Raw genomic sequence first — 27,020 nt, 5'->3', positions numbered from 1 at the left:
CTTTTAATATGCTTACTTTCTGTCTTCTCAGATCTTTTGTGCATTTCTTAATTGGGTTATTTGTTCTTGTTGTTGAATTTTAAGAGTTCTTGAATTTTAAATGTGAATGTGTTTTCATTAACAGTCCTTTATCAGATACATCTTTTAAAAATACAACCCTGACTTGTCTTTTCATTTTCTTTCTTTTTTTTTTTTTTAGTTCTACCAGTTTATTGCTACCAACCCATCTCCCTCCACCCTCATGCACGCATGCTCAGTCATGTGACCCCAGGGACTGCAGCCCACCAGGCTCCTCTGTCCATGGACTATTCCAGGCAAGAATACTGGAGTGGGTTGCCATTTCCTTCTCCTCATTTTCTTAAAGGTGTCTTTTACAGAGCAGAAGTTTTTAATTTTAATGAAGTCTCCAACTAATTAGTTCTTTCTTTCAGAGATCGTGCTTTTGGTGTTGTATCTAAAAAGTCATTGCCAAACCCAGGGTCATCTAGATTTTCTCATATGTTATCTTCTATTAGTTTTTACAGTTACCTTACGGTCTGTGATCTGTTTTGAGTTAATTTTTGTGAGCAGTATAAGGTCTGTATCTATATGCTTTTTTTTTATGTGAATGTTCAGTTGTTCTAGCATTATTTGTTGAAAAGACTGTTACTCTCCATTGTATTTTTTTTTTTTTTCTCTTCTGTCAAAGATTGGTTGGCTGTATTTATGTGGATGTATTTCTGGGCTCTCTGTTCTATTCTATTGATCTATTTGTCTGTGCTTTTGCTAGTACCACACTGTCTTGATTACTGTAGGTTAATAATAATTCTTCAAGTTGGGTAGTGTCAGTCCTCTAACTTTGTTCTTCTCCTTCAGCATTGTGTCGGCCGTTCTGGGTCTTTTGCCTCTCCATATAAACTCTAGAGAGGTTTGTTAGTGTTCACAAAATAACTTGCGGGGATTTTGATTAGGGTTGCACTGAATCTAGTGATCAAATTGGGAAGAACTGACACTTTGACAGTATTGAATCTTTCTATCCATGGACATGGAACTTCTCTCCATGTATTAACTTTGATTTCCTTCATCAGAATTGTATAGCCTTCCTCATTTAGACCTTGTACTATTTTGTTAGTCTTATACCTAAGTATTTCAGTTTGAGGGATACTAATGTAAGTGGTATTGTGATTTTAATTTCAAATTCCACTTGTTTATTGCTGATATATTGGAAAGTGATTTTCTTTTTAAAAAATAATAACCATGTGCCCTGCAGCCTTGCTATAATCACTTATTTTTTTATAATCACTTATTATTTCCAGAATTTTTTGCTTGATTCTTTCTAACTTTCTACATAGATGATAATGTCATCTGTAAACAAAGACAGTTTTCTTTCTTTCTTCTCAGTATGCATCCTTTTTATTTCCTTTTTTTGACCTTAGTGCATTATTTAGGACTTCTAGTATGATGTTGAAAAGCAGTGGTAAGAGGGGACATTTACCTTGTCCCTGATCTTAGTGGGAAAACCTCGTTTCTTACCATGAAGCATGATGTTAACTTCAGGTTTGTAGATAATTATTTATTCAGTTGAAAAAGTTCCCCACTATTCCTAGTTTACAGAGAACTTTTATCATGAATTTGTGTTGAATTTTGCCAAATGCTTTTTCTGCATCTATTGATATTATCATATGATTTTTCTTCTTTAACCTGTTGATGTGATGGATTACATTAATTGATTTTCAAATGTTGAACCAGCCTTGTATGCCTGGGATAAATCCCAACTGGTCATGATGTATACTTTTTATACATTATTTGATTCAATTTGCAATTGTTCTGTTGAGGATTTTTGCATTTGTGTTCATAAGAGATATTGTTCTAGGTACTTTTCTTTAATGTCTTTGTTTGGTTTTGGTATTAGATTAATACTGTTTTCATAGAATGAGTTAGGAAGTATTCGCTTTGCTTCAGTCTTCTGAGGGAGATTGTAGTGAACTGGTATAATTTTTTCCTTAAACATTTTATAGAATTCACTAGTGAATCCATCTGGGTCTGATGCTTTTTGTTTTGAAAGGTTATTCATCATTTACTCAATTTTTTTAACTGATACAGGTCTATTTAGATTGTATACTTCTTGTGTAAGTTTTGACAGATTGTATCTTTCAGAAAATCAGTCCCATTTCATTTGGGTTATCATATTTGTGGACATTGAGTTGTTCATAGTATACCTTGATTATTTTTAATGTCCTGGGGATCTGTAGTGATATTCCCTCTTTCATTTCTAATATTAGAAATTTTTCTCTCTCTCCTAGCTAAAGGCTTACTGATTTTACTGATCTTTTCGAAGTACCAGCTTTTAGTTTTGTTGATTTTCTCTATTGGTTTGCAGTTTTTAATTTCATTGATTTCTGCCCTAATTACTATTTTTTTCTCGTCCTGATTTTGGGTTTAATTTTCTCTTAGGGACTTCCCTGATAGTTCAGTGGTTAAAACTCCATGCTTCCATTGCAGGGGGCACATGTTTGATCCCTGGTTGCGAAACTAAGATCCTACCTGTGGCATGGCATGGCCAAAACAAAAGAAAATAATTTTCTCTTATTTTTCTGGTTTCCTATGGTGAAAACTTAGATGATTGAAATTAAATCTTCTTTTCTAATAGATGATTCCGTGCTCCAAGGTCCTAATACATGGTTCAGTGCTGCAGGTTCCCTTTAAGCATGAATTTTGCTTTATCCCACACATTTTGATAAGTTGTATTTTTATTTAGTTCAAAATGTTTTAAAATTTATCTTGAATTTTGACCTGTGTGTTATTTAGAAGTGTATTGTTTTTTATTCAAGTACTTGGGGATTTTCCAGCTATCTCTCTGTTATTGTTTTCTTGTTTAGTTCCATGAAGTCTGAAAGCAGACATTGTATGATTTCTGTCCTTTTAATTTTAGTAAGATATATTTTATAGCCTGCAATGTGGTTTGTTTTGGTGAATGTTTCATATGGGCTTGAGAAGAATATATATTCTGCTGTTGGAGGGTGAAGTAGTCTATTGACGGTGATTGATGGTGTTGTTGAGTTTATGTCCTTACTGATTTTCTGCCTGCTGGATCTATTTCTGATAGAGGTTTGTTGAAGTTTCCAGCTGTAATAGTGGATTCATCTATTTCTCCTTACAGTTCTATCAGTTTTTGCCTCACATATTTTGATGCTCTGTTGTTAGGCATCTACATGGTAAGGACTGCTATGGTCTTCTTGGAGAATTGACCCTTTTGTCATTATTCAGTGCCCCTCTTTACACCTGATAACTTTCCTTGCTCTGAAGTCCAAAATCAGTATAGCTGCTACTGCTTGCTTTTGATTAGTGTCAGTATGGTATATCTTTCTCCATCCATTTACTTTTTTAATCTATATGTGTCTTTACATTTAAAGTGGATTTCTTGTAGAGAACATATAGTTAGATGTACTGGCAACAAATTCTCTCAATTTTGTCTGAGAAAATCTGTATTTCTCCTTTCTTTTTGAAGGATAATTTCACAAGTATAGAATTCTGTGTTTGTGGAATATTTCTCTCAACACTTCAGCAATTTCACTCCACTCTTTTATTGTTTAAATGGTTTCTGAGGAGACGTCAGATTTAATTCTTGTCTTTGATCCTCTAAGTGATTTTTTTTTTTCCTTTCTTTCTTCTTTTAGGATTTTTTCTATTTTTGACTTCCCGTGGTTTGAAATGATATGCCTAGTGAAGTGTGGGAGTAGGGCAACATTTATCCTATTTGATGTTATCTGAGCTTACTGGCTCTGTGGTTTGGTGTCTTGACATTAATTTGGGGGAATTCTCCATTATTATTGTTTCAAATATTTTCTGTTCATTTTTTCACCTCTTTCTGATATTCCCATTACACATATGTGACACCTTTTGTAACTGTCCCACAGTTCTTCAATATTACATTCTGTTTTCTTATTGTTTGATTTTTCAGTTTTGGAGGTTACTACTGAAAAATCTTCAGGCTCAGGGATTCTTTCCTCAACTGTGTCCAGCCTACTAATAAGCCCACCAAAGGCATTCTTCATTTTTGTTGCAGTGTTTTTGATCTCTTGCATTTCTTTTTGCTTCTTTCTTAGAATTTCCAGCTCTCTGTTTATGTTGCCCATCTTTCTAACATGCTATCTACTTTATCCATTGGAGCCCTTAGCATAATTGTTGTAAATTCCTGGTCTGATAATTGCAACGTCCCTGTCATGTCTGAGTCTGAATCAGGTTCTGATGCTTGCTTTATCTCATCAAATTGTATTTTTGCCTTTTAGCTTGAGATATATATATACACGTGTGTGTGTGTGTGTGTGTGTGTGTGTGTATCTCCAAACTTAATGTATCAGGTAAAAGGAACTCCTGAAAGGAGGCTAAGTAGTGAGGTGGCAAGGTGTGGGTGCTGGAGAAGTGTGTTGTGTTCCTCTGATCAGGTCTCAGTCTTTTCATGAGCCAGTACATCTGGACTGTGAGCTTCACTACTTCTCAGTTGTTCCCCCCTCAGTTGGGACATAAAGGCTAGGGTGGACTGGAGTTGGGTGTTTCCTTTCTCTCACGTGGAAGGCTGGAACTGGCTGGAGTTTTGTTTTTGTTTTTAATTTTTTTTTTATTGAAGGATAATTGCTTTACAGAATTCTGTTTTCTGTCAAACCTCAATATGAATCAGCCATAGGGATACATATATCCCCTCCCTTTTGAACCTCCCTCCCATCTCCTGCCCCATCCCACCCCTCTAGATTGATACAGAGCCCCTGTTTGAGTTTCCTGAGCCACACAGCAAATTCCGATTGGCTATATATTTTACATATGGTAATGAATATTTCCATGTTACTCTTTCCATACATCTCACCCTCTCCTCCCCTCTCCCCATGTCCATAAATCTATTCTCTATGTCTGTTTCTCCACTGCTGCCCTGTAAATAAATTCTTCAGTATCATTTTTCTAGATTCCGTACATATGCGTGAGAATATGATATTTATCTTTCTCCTTCTGACTCACTTCACTCTGTATAATAGGTTCTAGGTTCATCCACCTCATCAGAACTGACTCAAATGTGTTCCTTTTTGTGGCTGAGTAATATTCGATTTTGTATATGTACCACAACTTCTTTACCCATTCATCTGTCGATGGACATCTAGGTTGTTTCCATGTTCTAGCTATTGTAAATAGTGCTGCAGTGAACAGTGGGATACATGTGTCTTTTTCAGTTTTGGTTTCCTTAGGGTATATGCCTAGGAGTGGGATTGCTAGGTCATATGGTGGTTTTATTCCTAGTTTTTTAAGGAATCTCCATACCGTATTCGTAGTGGCTGTATCAATTTACATTCCCACCAACAGTGCAAGAGTGTTCCCTTTTCCCACACCCTCTCCAGCATTTATTGTTTGTAGACTTTTTGATGATGGCCATTCTGACCAGTGTGAGGTGCTATTTCATTGTAGTTTTGATTTGATTTCTCTAATAACGAGCAATGTTGAGCATCCTTTCATGTGTTTGTTAGCCATCTGTATGTCTTCTTTGGAGAAATGTCTGTTTAGGTCTTTTTGCCACTTTTTAATCGGGTTTTTGTTTTTCTGGCATTGAGTTGTATGAGTTGCTTGTATATTTTTGAAATTAATCCTTTGTCAGTTGTTTCCTTTGCTATTATTTTCTCCCATTCTGAGGGTTGTCTTTTCACCTTGCTTATCGTTTCCTTTGCTGTGCAAAAGGTTTTAAGTTTAATCAGATCCCGCTTGTTTACTTTTGTTTTTATTTCCGTTACTCTAGGAGGTGGGTCATAGAGGATCTTGCTTTGATTTATGTCATTGAATGTTCTGCCTGTGTTTTCCTCTAAGAGTTTTAAAGTTTCTGGTCTTCCATTTAGGTCTTGAATCCATTTTGAGTTTATCTTCGTGTATGGTGTTAGGAAGTGTTCTAATTTCATTCTTTTACATGTAGCTGTCCAGTTTTCCCAGCACCATTTATTGAAGAGGTTGTCTTTGCCCCATTGTATATTCTTGCCTCCTTTGTCAAAAATGAGGTACCCAGAGGTGCATGGGTTTATTTCTGGGCTTTCTATCTTGTTCCATTGGTCTATATTTCTGTTTTTGTGCCAGTGCCATGCTGTCTTGATGACTGTAGCTTTGTAGTATAATCTGAAGTTGGGAAGGTTGATTTCCTCCAGCTCCATTCTTCTTTCTCAAGACTGCTTTGGCTATTCGGGTTCTTTTGTGTTTCCATATGAATTGTGAAATTTTTTGTTCTAGTTCTGTGAAAAATGCCATTGGTAATTCATAGGGATCGCATTGAATCTGTAGATTGCATTTGGCAGTATAATCATTTTCACAGTATTGATTCTTCCTACCCAGGAACATGGAATATCTCTCCATCTGTTTATGTCATCTTTGATTTCTTTCATTAGAGTCTTATAATTTTCTGTGTACAGTTCTTTTGTGTCCTTAGGTAAGTTTATTCCTAGATATTTAATTCTTTTTGTTGCAGTGGTGAATGGGATTGATTCCTTAATTTCTCTTTCTGATTTTTCATTGTTAGTATGTAGAAATGCAAGTGATTTCTGTGTATTGATTTTGTATCCTGCAACTTTGCTGAATTCACTGATTAGCTCTAGTAATTTCCTGATACTATCTTTAGGGGTTTCTATGTACAGTATCATGTCATCTGCAAACAGTGACAGCTTTACTTCTTCTTTTCCAATCTGGATTCATTTTTTTTTCTTCCCTGATTGCTGTAGGTAGGACTTCCAGAACTATGTTGAATAATAGCGGTGAAAGTGGACACCCTTGTCTTGTTCCTGACCTTAGGGGGAATGCTTTCAGTTTTTCACCATTAAGAATAATGTTTGCTGTAGGTTTATCATATATGGCCTTTACTATGTTGAGGTAGATTCCTTCTGTGCCCATTTTTTGAAGAGTTTTAATCATAAATAGGTGCTGAATTTTGTCAAAGGCTTTTTATGCATTTGTTGAGATTATCATATGGTTTTATCTTTCAATTTGTTAAAATGGTGTATCACATTGATTGATTTGCATATATTGAAGAATCCTTGCATTCCTGGAATAACAACTTGATCATGGTGTATGAGCTTTTTGATGTGTTGCTGAATTCTGTTTGCTAAAATTTTGAGGATTTTTGCATCTATGTTCATCAGTGATACTGGCCTGTAGTTTTCTTTTTTTGTGTTGTCTTTGGTGGATTTGGTATCAGGGTGATGGTGGCCTCGTAGAATGAGTTTGGAAGTGTTCCTTTCTCTGCAATTTTTTGAAAGAGTTTTAGAAGGATAGACATCATCTCTTCTCTAAATGTTTGATAAAATTCTCCTGTGAAGCCATCTGGTCCTGGGCTTTTGTTTTTTTGGGATATTTTTGATCACAGCTTCAATTTCAATGCTTGTAATTGGGTTGTTCATAATTTCTTTTTCTTCCTGGTTCAGTCTTGGAAGATTGAACTTTTCTAAGAATCTGTCCATTTCTTCCAGGTTACCCATTTTATTGCCATATTGTTGTTCATAAGAGTCTTTTATAATCCTCTGTATTTCTACATTGTCTGTTGTAACCTCTCCTTTTTCATTTCTAATTTTGTTGATTTGATTCTTCTCTTTTTTTCTTGATGAGTCTGGCTAAAGGCTTGTCAATTTTGTTTATCTTCTCAAAGAACCAGCTTTTAGTTTTATTAATCTTTACTATTGTTTCTTTCATTTATTTTTCATTTATTTCTGCTCAGATCTTTATGATTTCTTTCCTTCTACTAATTTTGGGGTTTTTTGTTCTTCTTTTTCCAGTTGTTTCAGGTGTAAAATTAGGTCGTCTATTCTATGTTTTTCTTGCTTCTTGTGGGAGGATTGTATTGCTATAAACTTCCCTCTTAGAACTGCTTTTGCTGTATGCCATAGGTTTTGAGTTGTCATGTTTTCATTGTCATTTGTTTCTAAAGATTTTTTGATTTCCCTATTGATTTCTTAAGTAACCTGTTGGTTACTTAGAAATGTGTTGTTTAATCTCCATGTGTTTGTGTTTCTTAGAGTTTTTTTTCTTGTAATTGATATCTAGTCTCATAGTGTTGTGGTTGAAGATGCTTGATACAGTTTCAATTTTCTTAAATTTACTGAGGTTTGATTTGTGACCCGAGATGTGGTCTATCCTGGAGAATGTTCCACGTGCACTTGAGAAGAGGTGTATTCTTCTGCATTTGGATGGAATGTCCTGAAGATATCAGTGAGAGCCATCTCATCTAATGTATCATTTAAGACTTGTGTTTCCTTATTAATTTTCTGTTTTGATGATTTGTCCATTGGTGTGAGTGGGGTGTTAAAGTCTCCTACTATTATTGTGTTACCGTCAATTTCTCCTTTTATGTCTGTTAGTGTTTGTCTTATGTATTGAGGTCGGGTGCATAGATATTTACAATCGTTATGTCTTCCTCTTGGATTGATCCCTTGATCATTATGTAGTGTCCTTCCTTATCTCTTGTAATCTTCTTTATTGTAAAGTCTATTTTGTCTGATATGAGGATTGCTACTTCAGCTTTCTTTTGCTTCCCATTTGCATGGAATATATTTTTCCATCCTCTCACTTTCAGCCTATATGTGTCTTGAGGCCTGAAGTGGGTTTCTTGTAGACAGCACGTATATGGGTCTTGTTTTTGTATCCATTCAGCCAGCCTGTGTCTTTTGGTTGGAGCATTTAATCCCTTTACATTTAAAGTAATTATTGATATATATGTTCCTATTGTCATTTTCTTAATTATTTGGGGTTGATTTTGTAGATCTTTTTTCTTCTCTTGTATTTCTTGACTATATAAGTCCCTTTAACATTTGTTGTAAAGCTGGTTTGGTGGTACTGAATTCTATTAACTTTGCTTATCTGAAAAGCTTTTTATTTCTCCATCAATTTTGAATGAGATCCTTGCCGGGTACGGTATTCTTGGTTGTAGATTTTTCCCTTTCAGTACTTTCAATATATCCTGCCATTCCCTTCTGACCTGCAGAGTTTCTGCTGAAAGATCAGCTGTTAAGCATATGGGGTTTCCCTTGTATGTTACTTGTTGCTTCTCCCTTGCTGCTTTTAATATTCTTTCTTTGTGTTTAGTCTTTGTTAGTTTGATTAGTATGTGTTTTGGCGTGTTTCTCCTTGGGTTTATCCTGTATGGGACTCTTTGTACCTCTTGGACTTGACAGACTATTTCCTTTTCCATGTTGGGGAAATTTTCAACTGTAATCTCTTCAAAAATTTTCTCATATCCCTTTTTTCCTCTTCTTCTTCTGGGACCCCTATAGTTCGAATGTTGGTGCGTTTGATATGGTCCCAGAGGTCTCTGAGACTATCCCCAGTTCTTTTCATTCTTTTTACTTTATTCTGCGCTTCAGAAGTTATTTCCACCATTTTATCTTCCAGCTCACTGATTTGTTCTTCTGCTTCAGCTGTTCTGCTATTAATTCCTTCTAGAGTATTTTTAATTTCAGTAATTGTGTTGTTTGTCTCTGTATTTTTATTTATTTATTTTAATCATAATACTTTCTAAAAATAAAGTAACCTTCAACTCCCCTCCCCCTCAAATTCGGAGAGTTCTTTCCTTTGTTCTTATTTTCCTTTCTGTCTCTTCCATGCGGATCAGCTCAGGGCATTGGCAGGCTTGTGGCTTGACTGACCTCTTTTGATGAAGTTTCTCTCTCCCGAAGTTTCTGTGAAATGAGAGGAAGTGGCCTCAGCAAATCCCCCAGCGCTGGTTTGTGAGAAGAGAGTGTGTTAGTCACGCTTCCTTGGGCAGCAGGGCTGACTCCTGCTTGCTGAGCAGTGAGGGTTTATTGCCGGGATGGCTGGGGAGGTCTGGGACAGCCAGAAATTGCTCCCCAGGCTGGGACAGCCCACAAGTGGCATTAGCCCGGAGCTCCACTTCAGGGGCAGCAGTGCCCTGAAGGTCTAAGCACAGCTGCCCTGCCTTCTTTTCTGGTGTCTTCCTCAGGGATCCTGTGAGGCTGCTCCTCCTCTTCTCAGTTATGTCAGTTCTGAGAGGCTCTCTGAACCCACTGCCTGAGCTGCCGTGTTGTCTCATGACCCCACTGTGACCACTCAGGCTGTGACTGACTGAGCCGGGAGTGAATAACAGATCCAGGGGGACACCAACTCTTGGGCTGGGTTGAGCCAGTCCCATTCCCTGTCCTGGAAATGTAGGACCTGGTGATGAAGTCAATCAGACAGCAACGTAACATGTGTGAAAGGAAAGGCTGTGGAGTGTGGGAGCTCCGGAGGCTGTGGCGGGTGAGGTGAGGGAAAGGAGCGGCAGCATGAGAGTGCATGGCATCCCCGGGTGCACAACTTTGATTTTTGACCTTCTGGTTCTGGTACCTTATAGCCAGCCTTATCATCTTCTCTCACTGGACTCCCTTTGCGCCAGCTCTGATTTCATCAAACTGTACCATCTTCTTCTCCTTACAGCAGACATCTGCAGACACTGGGTTACTTCCCTTTCCTTGAGGGTTTTTTAACTTCTGGATCATTGTCCTTCTCTCCAACACCAACAGTCACAATTTTTTAGTCATTCCAATGTTAACAAAGAGGATGACTCTCAAAAATATCCTGCCAAGTGAAAGAAACCAGTCACAGAGGACCACAGGTCATAAGATTCCATTGGTGTAAAATGTCCAGAGGCAAATCCATAGATACTGTAGGTAGAGTAGTGGTTGCCTAGGGCTGGGAAATGTGGAGAGATAGGAGTTGATGGCAAAAAGGTATGGGTTTCTTTAGGAAGTAATAAGAAATGTTTTTAAGATTGATTTTAGTGATGGATTCGCACAACTCTGTGAGCATGCTAAAAACCATTGAATTGTACACTCTCAATGGGCAAAGTGTATGAGAGGTTTATCTCAGGAAAGCTGTTTTTAAAAACTGCTCAGTTCCCTGATCTCTTTCCCCCCAATACCCTGTCCTCTACACCTCACCTCAGTCACTCACTCCCATGAACATGGCCTTGACCTTATCATTCCAATAAATTTCAGCCCCACCATAATCTCAATTTCCAGCATCCTGCTCACTAATTGCCACCCAGAACTCTATCTATTCTCTGACCCTTTTGGGACCTGCAGTCCATTTATCCCACCACCTTTCCATTGTCTCTTACCCTTATCATTTCCTCACTTCCCTCTTTGTGTGGCTTTAATTCCACTTTCCAGTATTATTGTCATACTTTCGTGTACATCCTCAACTTCTCTGCCCCTCTGCTATACTCACTTGGGAAAAAAATTTATTACATCTAACTCTTCGACTGCACCTGCACCCATGCAGCTGAACAAACTGAAAGCCATGTTGTCTCGTTTCAAATGCCTGACCATTAACTTCAGATGGACCCCCGGGGTTGCATGGCATTCTTCCTGTATTTCTGAGACAAATCACCCTCCCACTCTTCTAGAAGATTATTGCACACCTCTTTCCTTTCTCTTCTAAATTACAACACTTCTTCCGCCCCCTGTGTTCACTCTCAGCGGATGACTTCATTAGGAGATAATTTCCACAAGCTTCCACACTCGCACACACCTACCTTCTGGCATCCGTGCCTCACCTTTATTCCTGTAACGACGGCTATTCTGTCTGTGCTCCTTTTTGAAAGCCAACCCCTTCCTTAGCACTCGATCGCAGCCTCTCTTTCCCACCCAGCCCATTGTACTCATAATCCTTCCCCCGACTTGCTCTTGCCTCATCAATTTGTTCCACCCACTGGATTTTCCCAGAAACCTTCAGTCTTGCTATAATGTGTCAATGTTAAAAAAAAAAAAAAAAAATTAAAAGCCTATCTTGGGGATGGATAGGTAGAAGGACATATATGTGACAAAGCAAGTCTAGGAAAATGTGGGCAGGAGAATCCAAGTGGTGGCTCTATGTGTTCAGTGTAAAATTCCTTCAACCCTTTGGTGTTTGAAATTTTTCATTAATAAAATATTGGGGAAAAAATTTGATCTTGACCTATATCTCCCTCTTGCTGTTACCTCATTTCTCTGCTCCCTTTCCCATTGAAAGTTCTGAAAAACTGGCCTGAACATCTGTCTCCATGTGTCCCATCCTTTCTTTTACCAACTCCTATCAAGTTTTTGCCCCAGTGGACAACCAGAATGTCTCTCATAAAGCTCACCAGTGATTTCCACTGTAGAAAACTGAACAGTCATTTATCAGTCCCTAGTCTTGCTCAGTCTGTCAGCTGCAGAATTTGACTCCTCCTTGCTCCTTACAAAACTTTCTTTCCTTAATTCTAGAATGGCACTCTCTCCTCCATTTCTTCTTACCTCTTTAGTCAACTTTGTTGATCTCTCCTCATCGACCCAGCCTCTTAACATTGAAATGCATCAGGACTCAGGTTGTTTTTTTTTAGGACTCTGTTTTTAAACAATTTTCTCTGTCTATACTTTCTCTCTTGGTTATCTCCTACAGTTTTGTGGATTTAATTACTATAGGATTATTCCCAAATGTATACTCTCCCTAAACCCTTCTCCTCTACTCCAGACTCATGTATCCAACAGCCTATTCAACATCTCCACCCAGATATCTATGAGGTATCTCAGACTTAATGTGCCCACAAACCAATTCCTCATCGTAGTAACTGGTATAAGAATTGTCGTAGTGAATCACCCCACCCTTGTGTCCATGCCTGTTTGCAGTGTGAGCATTAATTTCTTCACACACATCCCTACCTCTTCCCCAAACCTGGGCTGGCTTTGTATTTTGCTTTTATCAGTAGGAAGTGATAGAGTAGAAATTTCAGAACCTAGGATGTAAGAGGCTTTGCAGCTTTTACTCTCCCATTCTGAAATCTTGCGGCCACTGTGGAAAAGAATCCAGACTCACCTCACTAAAAATGAGAGCCCACGTGGAAAGCTGAACAAGGCAGCCCATCCAGCAGCTGGCCCTGGATCCAGCTGTGTGGGGGAGACTCAACAGACTTACTTCCTATGTCTGCTCAGATGTTCCTTTATTGCCCACTCCTCCATCTCCACCCAAGCCTGAGCTCTGTCAGTTTCTAACTCTCACCCTCGTCCACAGTATTCAATACCACCTGACATACTGCATTTTTATTTGTTTGTTTTGTATCTACTTTCTCCCGCTAGAACATAAACTCCGTGCGGATGGGAACATCATCTGATTATTCACTCCAGAGTCTCCTGTGCCTATTACCTATCACATAGAAGGTGTTTGATACAGTTTTGCTGAATGAATGAAAGCAGAAGTGTATTGTCTTACTTTTCTATTGCTGCTGTAACAAATGACTACAAACCTGGTGACTTAGAACAAATGTATTATCTTACAGTTCAGATCTGAAGTCCCAAAACATGTGTCACTGGGCTAACATCAAGGTGTTGACAGGGCTGCCTTCTTGCCAGGGAAGCTATCAGGGAGAATGCATCCCCTTACTTTGTCCAGCATCTGGAGGCTGCCCATGTTCTCTGAGGGTGACATCCTTCCATCCTCAAAGCAAGCGATGATTGACTGAGCCTTCCTCATGGAGCATCACAGGGCTTCTATTGTCATATCTCCTTCTCCATCTCTGGCCCTCCCTCTTTCATGAATAAAGACCTTTTTGATGACATTGGGCTGACCCAGATAATCCAGAATAATCTTCAGTTCAGTTCAGTCACTCAGTCATGTCCGACTCTTTGTAACGCCATGAACTGCAGCATGCCAGACCTCCCTGTCCATCACCACCTCCTGGAGTTTACCCAAACTCATGTCCATTGAGTTGGTGATGCCATCCAACCATCTCATCCTTTGTCGTTCCCTTCTCCTCCTGCCTTCAGTCTTTCCCAGCATCAGGGTCTATTCCAAGGAGTCAGTTCTTCGCATCAGGTGGCCAAAGTACTGGAGTTTCGGCTTCAGCATCAGTCCTTCCAATGAATATTCAGGACTGATTTCCTTTAGGATGAACTGGTTGGATCTCCTTGTAGTCCAAGGAACTCTCAAGAGTCTTCTCCAACACCACAGTTCAAAAGCATCAATTCTTCAGTGCTCAGCTTTCTTTATTGTCCAACTCTCACATCCATACATGACTACCAGAAAAACCATAGCTTTGACTAGACGAATCTTTATTGGCAAAGTAGTATCTCTGCTTTTTAACATGCTATCTAGGTTGGTCATAACTTTTCTTCCAAGGAGCAAGTGTCTTTTCATTTCATGGCTGCAGTCACCATCTGCAGTGATTTTGGAGCCCCCCAAAATAAAGTTTCTGTTGCCATTGCTTCCCCATCTGTTTGCCATGAAATGATGGGACCAGATGCCATGATCTTAGTTGTTTGAATGTTGAGTTTTAAGCCTACGTTTTCACTCTCCTCTTTCACTTTCATCAAGAGGCTCTTTAGTTCTTCTTCGCTTTCTGCCATAAGGGTGATGCCATCTGCATAACTGAGGTTATTGATATTTCTCCCGGCAATCTTGATTCCAGTTTGTGCTTTATCCAGCCCAGCGTTTCTCATGTTGTACTCTGCATATAAGTTAAATAAGCAGGGTGACAATATACAGCCTTGATGTACTCGTTTCCCTATTTGGAATCAGTCTGTTGTTCCATGTCCAGTTCTCACTGTTATTTCCTGACCTGCATACAGATTTCTCAGGAGGCAGGTCAGGTGGTCTGGTATTCCTGTCTCTTGAAGAATTTTCCAGAGTTTGTTGTGATCCACACAGAGTTTGTTGTGACTATCAAAGTGAACCTTTGATAGTCAATAAAGCAGAAATAGATGTTTTTCTGGAACTCTCTTCCTTTTTCAATGATCCAGTGGAAGTTGGAAATTTGATCTCTGGTTCCTCTGCCTTTTCTAAATCCAGCTTGAACATCTGGGAGTTCACCGTGCATGTACTGTTGAAGCCTGGCTTGGAGAATTTTGAGCATTACTTTGCTAGCGTGTGAGATGGGTGCAATAGTGCAGTAGTTTGAGCATTCTTTGGCATTGCCTTTCTTTGAGATTGGAATGAAAACTGACCTTTTCCAGTCCTGTGACCACTGCTGAGAGAAGGATAATCTTACCTTCTCTTCAATTAATATCCTTAATTTAATCACATCTACAAAGTCCTTTGTGCCTTGAAAAGTAACATAGTTATCAGTTCCAGGGATTAGGTTAACACCTTTCATGCGGGCTGAATTGTTCAGTTGTTGCCTGACTCTGAAATCCCATGGACTGTATCCCACCAGGCTCCTCTGTCCGTGGGATTTTCCAGGCAAGAAAACTGGAGTGGGTTGCCATTTCTTTATCCATTTTCTTGAGCGTTTTAAGTTGTAAGAGGTTGAATTGGACATGGACAGAGATTGCATTAAAATAAGTAATGCTGTGTAAAAAATGTAGCATGAGAATTGAAAACATTTCCACCTAAAAGCTTCTCTGCATATTCACAGCAGCATTATTCACAATAGCCGAAAAGTGTCCATCAAATGATGAATGTATAAACAAAATGTGGTATATCCACACAATGGAATATTACTTGAAAATAAAAAGTAATGAGGTACTGGCACATGCTACAACATGGATGAACCTTGAAAACATTATTCAAAGTGAAAGAAGCCAGTTACTAAAGACCACATACTGTATATTTCCATTTAGGTGAAATACTCAGAATAGGCAAATCTGTAGAGACAGAAGCAGATTGGCAATTGCCCTGTAGTGAGGACTTTGGGAGAAAATGAAGAATAACTACTAAAGAGTTTAAAGCTTTTTGGGGTGATGAAACTATTCTACAATTGATCATAGTGATGGTTTTCAAGTCTGTAACTATACAAAAAATATTGGATTGTGCACTTAATTAATTTATTTTGAAACCTTTTATTTTATTGGCCATGCCATGTGACTTGTAGGATCCTAGTTCCTGGACCAGGGATCAAACCCAGGCCCCGGCAATGAAAGCTTCATTTCCCAACCACTGTTCTGTCTTGGAAGCCCCTGAATTGTACACTTTAAATTGGGGAACTGTATGGTAGATGAATTACATTTCAAAGCTGTTATTTTGTAAAAGCTTTTTTGAAAATGTGCACACTAATTTCCCTAAGGGAGATGTTACTGTAGAACACCTCATGTGAGCAAGTGTCATGGCCTGACATTGAGACCAGTTAGACCACAGATGATTCCAGCCCATCACGTGTGGCAGTGCTCAGTCATGCGCTGGTCACAGGGAACTGTCGGTGCTTAATACTGATCATGGGAGTTTGGGCTGACAGAGCTAATTAATTACCCACAGCATGTCCAACAGTGGTTAAGGGCACAGGCTCTGCAATGAAACAAACCTGATTTTGAACCTCAGCTCTGTCTGATTTTGAACCTAACCTCTGGAAGTTAGCCTCTCTCAGCCTCAGCTTCCTCATCTGTAAATTAGAGATGATACTTTTTTTTAGAAATTGGTTTCTTTTTAATTTATGTATCTGTTTTGGCCACACTGTGTGGCTTGGGGGATCTTAGTTCCCCAACCAGGGATCGAACCCATGCCCCTTGCATTGGGAGCATGGTGTCTGAACCAATGTACTGCCAGGGAAGTCCCTAAATGCAATACTTCTGTAAAACAATTACCTAGAACCAGGTAAAGTATCAGCCAATGGTAGCTGGAATTATTGTTAATAATGTATTAATATGAGAGCCCTAAGCACCGTGTCTAGCATATACAAAGTGCTCAGAACACAGAATGATTCAGTTATACTTTTCCCAGGAAAAAAATGTTCATGAGATAGAATAAACTTTAGAGACAAGGACAGAGAATTTGAATTCCATTGCTTAAGGACAAAAGTAGGTGACTTTGGGAGACTGCTACTTGCCTCCCACCTGACTTTCACCTGGTTCCTCTCCAGCAAATACTCACACGGCTGAAAGCACTGGCTTTGCCCTGGAGCCTCTTGGCCACCCCCACCACATTACTAATGAGCAAATCCAAGTTTCCAGAAGCTTCTGGGAGAACACTCATCTAAGAAACTGGAGTTTTTGATGAGGACCCAGACAGGAAATGCCATTGCCCCTCCAAAGCATAATCTAAGACATGGAGCTAGAAAAGGAATTCAGGGCAGAAAATAATCACAACTGGTTATTACAGGAATGCAGGGGCATTTCAACAGCCAAAAAAATAAAAGAAACTGTTTATGTAATATACTACACTTTATGGTTAAAGGAGAAAAATGTGATCATCTCAATACCTGCATGAAAAAGTAGGTGATAAAATTCTTACTTATTTATGATTAAACATTAGTAAATCAGAATGAAAGGGAAATTCCTGTTCTTGACATATCTCCCTACCTAAATGAAACCAAACTTAATGGTGAAACAATAGAACTATTCCCAAACCAGGAACAAGGCAAGGATGCTGTCATTCTTACTACTTGATATTGTAATGGTAGCAACTGATTTTCAACAAGGGTCCCAATGGAGAAAGAATAATCTTTTCCACAAATGGTACTGGGACAACAGGATATCTAAAAGAATGAAGCTGAACTCGTACCTTACACCATCCTCAAAAGCAAAATCAAACTGAATTGAAAGCCTAAATGTAAGAGCTAAAACTGTAAAACTCTTAGAAGACATAGGTGTAAATCTTCATAACCTTGGATTAGGCAACAATTTTTTAGATGCAACACCAAAAGCATGAGCAACCAAAGAAACAATAGATAAATTGGACTTCATCAAAATAAAAACTTTTGTTCTTTAAAGGACACTATTGTGAAAATGAACAGATATCCCACAAAGAAAGTATTTGAACATCAGATAATTCAAGTATTTGAATTAGGGTCTAGTATCCAGAATATATAGAGAACTCTTACAACTCAACAATAAAAAGACAAGCACCCATTTTAAAAATGGACAAAGGATTTGAATAGATCTGTCTCTAAGACATTCAAGTGGCCAACAACCACATGAAAAAACATTCATTAGGGAATCACAAATCAAAATCACAATGAGATACCACTTCACATCCACTAGGATGGCTGTTTTTTAAAATGGCTAATTTTTTAACATGGAAAATAACAAGTGTTGGCAAAGATATGGAGAAATGGAAACTTCATTCATTCTGGTAGAAATATAAAATAGTCCAACCATTGTGGACAAAGGTTTTGCAGTTCATCCCAAAGTTAAACATAGAATTACCATATGACCCAGGAATTCCATTCTGAGGTATATATATCTAAGAGAACCAAAAATGCGTTTGTGCAAAAACTTGTGTATAAATGTTCTTAGCAGTGTTATTCATGGTAGCATAAAAATAGAAACAACAGAGATGTCCATCAACTGATGAACGGTTGAATAAAATGTAGTTAATCAACACAGTGGAATATTATTCAGCCATAAAAGGAATGATATCCTGATACATGCTACAGTGTGAATGACCTTTGAAACCATTATACTCAGTTAAAGAAGCCAGACATGAATGGTCACATATTGTATAATTCTATTTCTATGAAATGTCCAAAACAGTTAAATTCTTAGATGCTTGCCAGAGGCTGAGGAGGGAGGAATGGGAACTGACTGCAGATGGGGTAGGGGTTTCTTTTTAGGTTAATAAAAATATTCTGGAATTATATAATACTGATGGTTGCACAACCTAGAAACTCTTGAATTCTGCACTTAAAAATGGTGAATATTATGATATATGAATTATGTATCAGTAAAAAACAAACAAACAAACAACTCTTCAACTAGTTAAAGAACTGAAGTTCAATAATGTAGCTCCAGCACTACTTCTTCTTGGTACACAACCTAGAGACACATACTCCCTGCGCACCAGGAATACATATAAAGATGGTTGCTTTAATGGATTAAAAATGGCCACGAATTCTCTGCAGTCCTCCTGTCAAAAGGTGGGGTCTCTTTTCCCATCTTTTGAATTTGAGCTGGTCTCGTGACTCACTTTAACCAACAGAATGCAACAGAAGTGATTATTGCCAGGTTCTGAGCTAGATCTCAGGGACCGTCTGCTCTTACTTTTTTGGAACATTTCTACCGTCACATGACAAAGTCTGGCTGGAAGGAGAAGGCCAGACATCCCAACTGAGGCTCCAGACATGAGAGTGAGGCCATTGTGGGCCAGCCAGCCAAACTGCCAGCTGACCACAGCCACTAAGTGAGTCCAGGTAAGATCAGAAGAACCATCTTGTCCACCCACGGAATCATGAGAAATAGCAAACTGTTACTGCTTTAGAAGACTACCTTTTAGGAATAGTTGGCTACCCAGCAGTACCTAACTGATCCAACACTGGGACCTCATTTGCACAATCAAAAACTAGGAAGCAACGCAGATGCAGGTTGGACGGTGTAGTGGGTAAGAGTCTGAACTTCAACCTCAGACTTGGGCACCAGATCCCACCCTGCCATTCAGCAGCTGTGTGACAAGAAATTTATTGGACTTACCCTCTGTCCTCCTAGGTCTCAAAAGAATTCAAGGGGTTAAGATACTTGGAATAGTTTCTGGTAGAGAGGAATGCTAATAAGTGCTGGCTGTTGGTATGCTTACCAGCAACATGTGGGTTATATACATGCTGAAGGCAACGAAGGAGTAAATTTCATGTATATCAACTTGGATATACTTTGGCCACCTGATGCGAAGAGCCGACTCACTGGAAAAGACCCTCTGCTGGGGAAGATTGAGAGCAGGAGGAGAAGGGGATGACAGAGGATGAGATGGCTGGATGGCATCACTGATTCAATGGACATGAATTTGAGCAAGCTCTGGGAGATGGCGAAGGACAGGGAATCCTGGCATGCTGCAGTTCATGGGGTCTCAAAAAGTCAGGCACAGCTGAGTGACTGAACAACAACAACTAGATAATACTCAAAAATATATGATCATCTGGAAAAAGCAAGTTATAGGACTATGACGTTTATATAAAAGTATTTTTTAAATGTACAGAGGAAGGCACCTCAGAGTCTTTGCCTCTTTGAAGGTGGAGATTGGAATGCCTGAGTAGGAATCAAGAAGGATTTTGGTTTTAATCACAATGTTCTTCTTACTTATTATACAAAAAGGATACTAGTTGTATCATTTTTTTAAAGTTATGCATAGGAAAAACACTAGAAGCAAAGAAGTTAAAATGGCAACATGGGTTAATTTGGTTTGGTAATTGTTTTCCTCTTCCTCTTTCTTTACTACCCGACCCCCTGCCCCAATTTCTGTATTAGTTTAATCACAATGGTTCTGAATGCTTTCTTTCTTGCAGCATCTGCTCAGGGATGTGGCCTTCCTGGGCCAGTCCTGACACCTGCCTTGTCACAAGCAGGCTTAGCTGGGTATGGATAGCACCTGGCACTGCTGCCCAGGGCCCCCCAGCTAGGGCCCACCCAGGCCCACAGATGGCTGTCTTCCTGCCAAAGCTTCAGATCTCAGGCTTTGATCCCTAACATGCTTGAAGAACAACTCTTAGTTTCACTCCTCTGAATTTAAGGGGGTTCCCCTTCCTCCAGCTCCCCCAGCAAGGGGCCCTAGCACTCTCCTGCAAGCAGCTGAGGGTAAGCCATGGAGAGAGGTATTTGGACAAGAGGCGTCTGGGGAAGGGAGGAGCACAAGAGGCATATGCCAGAGGCCGTTTCCTTCTGTGGCAGATGCTGAATGGAGGACTTATCAGGCTTTTTAAATTTTTAAAGACTTACTTGTCTTGCTGTCACTATTTTATTGAGGAGAGCAGACAAATCGGCTTTGGTGTTCTCAGCTATTGTGTATAAGGGTGTGAAAGCAAAAATACAGGTTAGTGGGGGACCAGGTGGAAATGGGGAAGCAAGAGAAATCATTTGCATCTCAAACAGAATTGTTCCTGGATCTTTCTGTTTGGACATTTCTGTCTTCTCAGGCTGGGTTTTATATCCAGAGGGAGATCCTGATGTTGCTATGATAGATTTTGACTGAGGTCCTGGATTAGACCCTCTAGAAAATTAGAGTTCAGATTCTACGTTAGACCCTCTTGAAAATTGGAGTTCAGATTCTGGATTAGACCCTCTGGAAAATTAGAGTTCAGATAAGACTGGTTTTTAACTCAGAAATAATACATATTCTTTATAGAATACTTGCAGTGTCCCCTCATAGCTCAGTTGGTAAAGAATCCACCTCCAATGCAGGAGACCCTGGCTCAATTCCTGGATCGGGAAGATCCACTGAAGAAGGGATAGGCTACCCACTCCAGTATTCTTGGACTTCCCTTGTGGTCAGCTGGTAAAGAATCCACCTGCAATGCAGGAGACCTAGGTTCTATCCCTGGGTTGGGAAGATCCCCTGGAGAAGGGAAAGGCTACCCACTCCAGTATTCTGGCCTGAAGAATTCCATGGACTGTATAGTCCATGGGGTCCCAAAGAGTCGGACGTGAGTAAGCAACTTGCACTTTCACTATAGAATACTTGTAGAAAAAAATATATAGATAAATAAGCTAAAAAGAGACAGACCACCTCCTATGTCCTAGCACTCTACTAGGCACCAGGTGTACCAGGAGGGGAAAACTGTCAATGCCATGAGGACACAGCCTTAGTCTGTTATGCTTTAAGCCTGGCCCTGGCCTTGCTGGACAATTCTATGTCTTGAGCTGAGTGGTGATTACATTGGTATATACATATGTAAAAATTCATCAAGCTCTACATTTAAGATTTGTGCACTCAACTAAGTGCAGGCTATATCTTAATTAAAAAAGGAAGTGTTCCAAGAGGTGTTTCCCAGAGGTTAGGTCTGGGAGTAGGTGATATTAAATCACACAGAGAAACAATTATTTTCCTTTCAATTCTCTTTCAGTCCTTCAAGGAGAAAGTTTCCCTTTGATGTTGATGTGTCTTTAACGTCTAACACTGCATGATTTCCCTTTTCAAACAGAGCTGGTCCCAGGATCAGTCCTCAGAAAGCAATAATAACCACTTAGTTTACTGACATTGTGCTTTATTTTCATTGTACTGATTTTTAAATCAGTTAACTTTTTGTTCATGGCAAGGGAAATTGGTTTCCCATTTGATGTACTCTAGTAATAATTGCTTCTTAAAGTATGTGTTCATGGTAAATTTGTTTAAATTAAGAGTGAGTTGATTTTAAGAAAAATTTTAAGTATAGAGTACCAGTGGTATAAGGATGAGACAAAAACAGAGGATTCTTCAATGACTGAAGTTTGGGGAAAATGACTCTAGTAAATTCCATTAAAAACAACAACAACAGGGACTTCCCTGGTGGTCCAGTGGGTTCAACCCTGGTGGAAGAGCTAAGATCCCACATGCCTTGCACTCCCCTCCCCCCAAAAAAAACACATAGAACAGAAGCAGTATTGTAACAAATTCTATAAAGACTTTACAAATGGTCCACATAAAAAAATCTTAAAACAACAGCCACCCTCACTTGACTCCACACACACCTGCAGCTACACCCTACTTCCTTACTCCTGTTAAAAGAAAATTTGAAAAGAATTGTCAAGACTGTACATGCTTTCTCACCTCCTCTGTTTAATCCAGTCTGGTTTCTGGGTTGATTCTCCAGTGAAACTCTTCTCCCAGTGACCTCAAACAGCTAAATTTAATGGACACATCTCTGACCACATCCTTTATAGCCTCTCAGCAGCATTTGACCCAGCCTACCACTTCTTTTCTGAATCTTTCTTCTGTTGATTTCAATCTTCTGGTTTTCCTTTGATTAGTCTTAGTCCCTGCTCCTCGACTCAGCCCTCGAATGTCAGAGTGTCTCAGGACTCATCCAATACCTTTAAGCATCATGTTTGGAGATACCCACATTTGTATCTCTGACCCAGCCTAACCTCTTAGCACCATATACAGATAGCCCATGACCAAGTCGATGTCTGCACCCAGCTAGCTCGCGACTCCTCCAGCTTCATGGTCCAGATGGACCTCTTCATTCCTCCAGCACTTGATTCTTCTCCAATAATTCCACCATTATCTATCCAAGCCCCAAACTTAAGAGAAGGCCTTGATTCCTCCTTTCTTCAGCCTCAGAATCAGTCTGTCACCAAGTCTTGTGACTTTTACCCCACACTCTATTGAGAATATGACCATTTTTCTTCATCTCCTTGGCAGTAGTCCTTTCCAGGTCCACCATCTCTCATCTGGACATAGCTTGTCTCCTCCATTCCTCCTGCCCCAATTCTCATTTTCATACAGCAGCCAGGATGATTGTTATAAAATATGAATCAGGCCATATTCCTCCTCTACTTAAGATTCTTCAATAGCTTTCTTTTTATTCTGCAGTAAAAGTCAGACTACTCGTGGCTCTAGAACGCTGTATGATCTGTGACTCTCACCTGTTTCCAACCTCATCTCCCTTTCTCTGAAGACTCACTCTGCTTCAGCCACACTGACTTCTGTGTTCCTGGTTTCTAGCGGTTGCCTACCTCAGGACCTTTGCACATGCTGTTCCCACCACCTGGAGTACTTTCTCTCAGCTTTTCTCAGTCTTGGTCTTAGCTTCACTGCTGCTTCCTCAGAGTGCCTACCTTGACCATTCTGTCAAAAATAGTTTCCCTAGTGACTATCTTATTGCTTTTTTTCTTTCTTAGCACTTTCAATAGTCTGTAATTATCTTGTTTGTTTACTTCTCTACATTTTTATTACAGAGTCCATGAAAGTAAAAGATTTTGTCTATTTAATTCACCATTGCATCCTCAGTGCTCAGAATAGCATCTGACACATAGCAAATATTTCTTGAATGTAACGAATGGAAAATGTAATAGGTGGAGACTAGACCAAACAGGCCCTTGACAGAGCAGTGTGGAGAGGCATTTAGGGATTTTAATCATAGATGGAAAGTGATCAGGCTTGGCAGTTGTAAACAATCAGTCTGACAGTAGTGGTGAAGAGATGGGAGGGTAACCAAGGAAAGCTACTGCAATGGTTCAGGTGAGAAAAATGACAGGGTTGAATGGAATAAGATGTACAGAGTGCTTAACACTTAACCCTAAGGAATGGGGGCAGTCAAGTTACTATTACCAATATAGCAGGTAAGCGAGGACTGCTTGAATTTAATGACAGGAAAATTGAGTCCAATGATAGAGGGACTTGTGTATCCCCTGGAATCTTTGAATCTCTAATCACCTTTTACAGTGATAAATGATAGAACTTCTTATCCTTATTGAGTTAATTTGACCTCTATCAGTGAATGGTAATTCATTTTGTGTTCATATTTACATTCTTCCGCCTGTGTCCCTTCTCACCACCATCAGCTGGGAAGGAAGAATTTCCTGGCGAGAGCTTCTGACACCTTTCATTAACCGTGTGACCTGGAAAGTCACCTCATCTCTCTGAACTCAGTTTCATTTTCTGTAAAATGAGGACTCTGATGTCTGTTCTGTCCATCGTGAAGATCAGTGAATAGCTGTACAGAAAATATTTTCAAAATGCAAGAAAAATATTATTCAGTAAATATTTATTAGGCACCAGCTGTGTGACAGGCACTGTTGATGGTACTGGGAATATGGCAGTGGCATGGGGGGAAAAGCAACAGTTCAACCCTTGTGGGGCTGACGCTATTGCAGAAGTCCATTCAGATTCTGGACATTTGGGGTTTCAATTTGTTTTTAGTATTTATTTGCTGCATTGGGTCTTCGTTGTAGCATGCAGGATCTTTTGTTGCAGTGCTCAGGCTCAGTAGTTGCCAGTAGTTGCAGTGCTGAGGCTCCATAGTTGTGGTGCTTGGGCTTAGTTGCTCTGTGGCATGTGGGATCTTAGTTCCCCAACTAGGGATTAAACCCACTTCCCTTGCATTGCATGGCAGATTCTTAACCACTGAACCACCAGGGAAGTCCCTGGACATTTTGGATTTTGACTGTATTTCTCTAATTGGCAGATCACTTTGGGCCCCTACTGAAAAATACAGATTCTTGGCCTGACCACAGTCTTGGTCAGAATCGGGAAGGTAGAATGAAAGGAGGGGTAACTGTCTCCCTGAAGTGATTCAGAAAAGACTGAAAATAAGAGATTAAGTGAATTAAACCGCCTCCCTGTTTCTCTTCCCAAATACTGATTAACCACTCAGCAGTCCTGCATACACATCTGTTTGTATACTGAATTTTCCAAAACATTTCTAATAAGAAGTGCCTTCAGATGGGGAGAGCAAGTGCAAACATCAGGACCAGCCATGTGACCTTGAAGGAGAAGGCAGTGGAAGTAGCCGAAAGCGCTGTCCTTGGCGGTGTTTTTGTCTGCCACAGAGCTTGCTGTACGACTGATCTGGATCTTAGTGTCCTCATCAACAAATGAGGTCAGGGTTTCCTGAGTACCAGTTCATGGAGGGGTGCTGGGTTAGTGTAATCAGAATCTCCTAGGGGGCTTATTAAGTCTCCAGATTCCTGGGCCTCATGGACTGATGAGTCCAATTCAGTGGGGCTAGAATAGCATCTATCACCTCCTCTGTTTTTTTTTTTTTTTTTTTAATTAATTTATTTATTTTTGGCTGTGCTGGGTCTTCATTGCTACGTAGGTTTTTCTCTAGTTGCAGCAGTTGGGGGCTACTCTAGTTGTGGTGTGTAGGCCTCTCACTGCGGAGGCTTCTCTTGTTACAGAGCACGGGCTCTAGTAGTTGCGGCTACTAGGTGCTCGGGCTTCAGTAGTTGCGGCTCTGGGCTATAGAGCACAGGCTCAGTGGTTGTGGTACATGGGCTTAGTTGGTCCATGGCATGTGGGATCTTCCCAGATCAGGGATCAAACCTGTATCTCCTGCATTGGCAGGGAGCCACCAGGGAAGCCCACCTCTTCCTGGGCAATTAGTTTTTGATACACATCCAGATTTGGTATCTCACTAGGGTAGGTCAAACTCTCTGTGCCTCAGCTTTGTCATCTATAAAATATAATCATTCCTCAGACAGTAAAATTAAATAAGTTAATCTACATCATGCACTTGGAGCAGTGTCTGTGCTCCAAGCAGTGTTAGGTACTGGGTAAGTTTTAACTATTCTGTCAGTCAAGGTCCAATCAGGAAGACAAACCACTGTGCATATTTAAAGCAGAGGGAACTTAATGCAGAGGTGATGGAGAGGCTGAGAAGTCAAACAGGAGGCAGTGAAACAGCCTAGAGATTAGGCAGCAAGAAGTCTTTGACCCCTTAGCAGGGGTAAGAGGGAAATGGTGTTTCTGGAGCCCAGAGTCTGGCCGAACCTGGACCCACACCAGGAGCTGTAGCTGTAGCTTAGACACAGCCACATTAAGACAGCTGAAGGAGCAGGAATACCCTGGCTTTCCCCTTTGTCCCACCCTCCAGTTCCCCTCTAGTGCCTCCTATTGGCTGAACCAACATCTCTCACGGTGAGCCTGGGAAACTCCATCTGCAGAGGTCACCACTGCCTTTCAGGGGAAGGATGAAGCACGACTCTGAGAACAGATTGTCATTATTTTGTTGTTAATATTTTCTCTAAGGTCTTTTGGGGCCCTCCTAATACTCCAATACTTTGGCCACCTGATGCAAAGAACTGATTCCTTGGAAAAGACCCTGATGCTGGGAATGATTGAAGGCGGGAGGAGAAGGGGACGACAAAGGATGAGATGGTTGGATGGCATCACCGACTCGATGGACTTGAGTTTGAGTAAACTCTGGGAGTTGGTGATGGATAGGGAGGCCTGGCGTGCTGCAGTCTATGGGGTCGCAAAGAGTTGGACATGACTGAGCATCTGAACTGAACTGAACTGAACAGATCTTAAAGTCTCTAGACCTTAGCCAACCACAGGGATTCAGGGCTTTATGAGTGCTTTGTGATTAACTGATTCCATGCCTTCAATGTACACGCATACATAAATGCTTGGCCTCTGATTTCTGGAAACTGACAGCTCGGGTCTTGACGAACATTCACCAGTGCCGAAGGCAGCAGAGCCCTGCCAGAGATTCAGGGAAAGGGAAGGTATGTGGATCAGGTTTCTGGCTGGGCATAAGCTGCTTCAGCACCTTTAAGGATTCAGAAGTGATAAATGGGGAAGCTGGCCAGAGATATCACTAGGGAGAACAGAGGGTCCCAGAAAGCTCCAGAAGAGACACAAAGAAGTAAGTCTGTGGAAGCATTTGTACGGGGCACTGGGCAGGGGAGGGGAGGAGCAGGAAATAGGACCTCACCCAGTTTTAAGGATACTTCCTAGAAAAGACTGCA

At 40.1% G+C, this 27,020-nt stretch overlaps 1 protein-coding gene and 1 long non-coding RNA gene across 10 annotated transcripts in view; one reads left to right on the top strand and one right to left on the bottom strand.

The window, feature by feature from the left end:
- The window catches only part of CDH3 (cadherin 3), a 106,292-nt gene that overhangs the window by 26,142 nt on the left and 53,130 nt on the right, over window positions 1-27,020 (top strand). The window lies entirely within an intron of this gene.
- LOC145514630 (uncharacterized) lies at window positions 9,558-11,759 on the bottom strand. The gene is made up of 2 exons (XR_014060275.1): window positions 10,159-11,759; window positions 9,558-9,930 (listed from the first exon to the last, which is right to left on the bottom strand). It is a non-coding gene; the product is annotated as an uncharacterized LOC145514630 (long non-coding RNA).

The sequence above is a fragment of the Giraffa tippelskirchi genome, chromosome 7 (genome assembly GCF_054371585.1).
Source record: "Giraffa tippelskirchi isolate mGirTip1 chromosome 7, T2T-mGirTip1v1.2.pri, whole genome shotgun sequence".
In the NCBI taxonomy this organism is placed as follows: Eukaryota; Metazoa; Chordata; class Mammalia; order Artiodactyla; family Giraffidae; genus Giraffa; species Giraffa tippelskirchi.
This window is presented reverse-complemented; position numbering and strand designations above follow the sequence as displayed.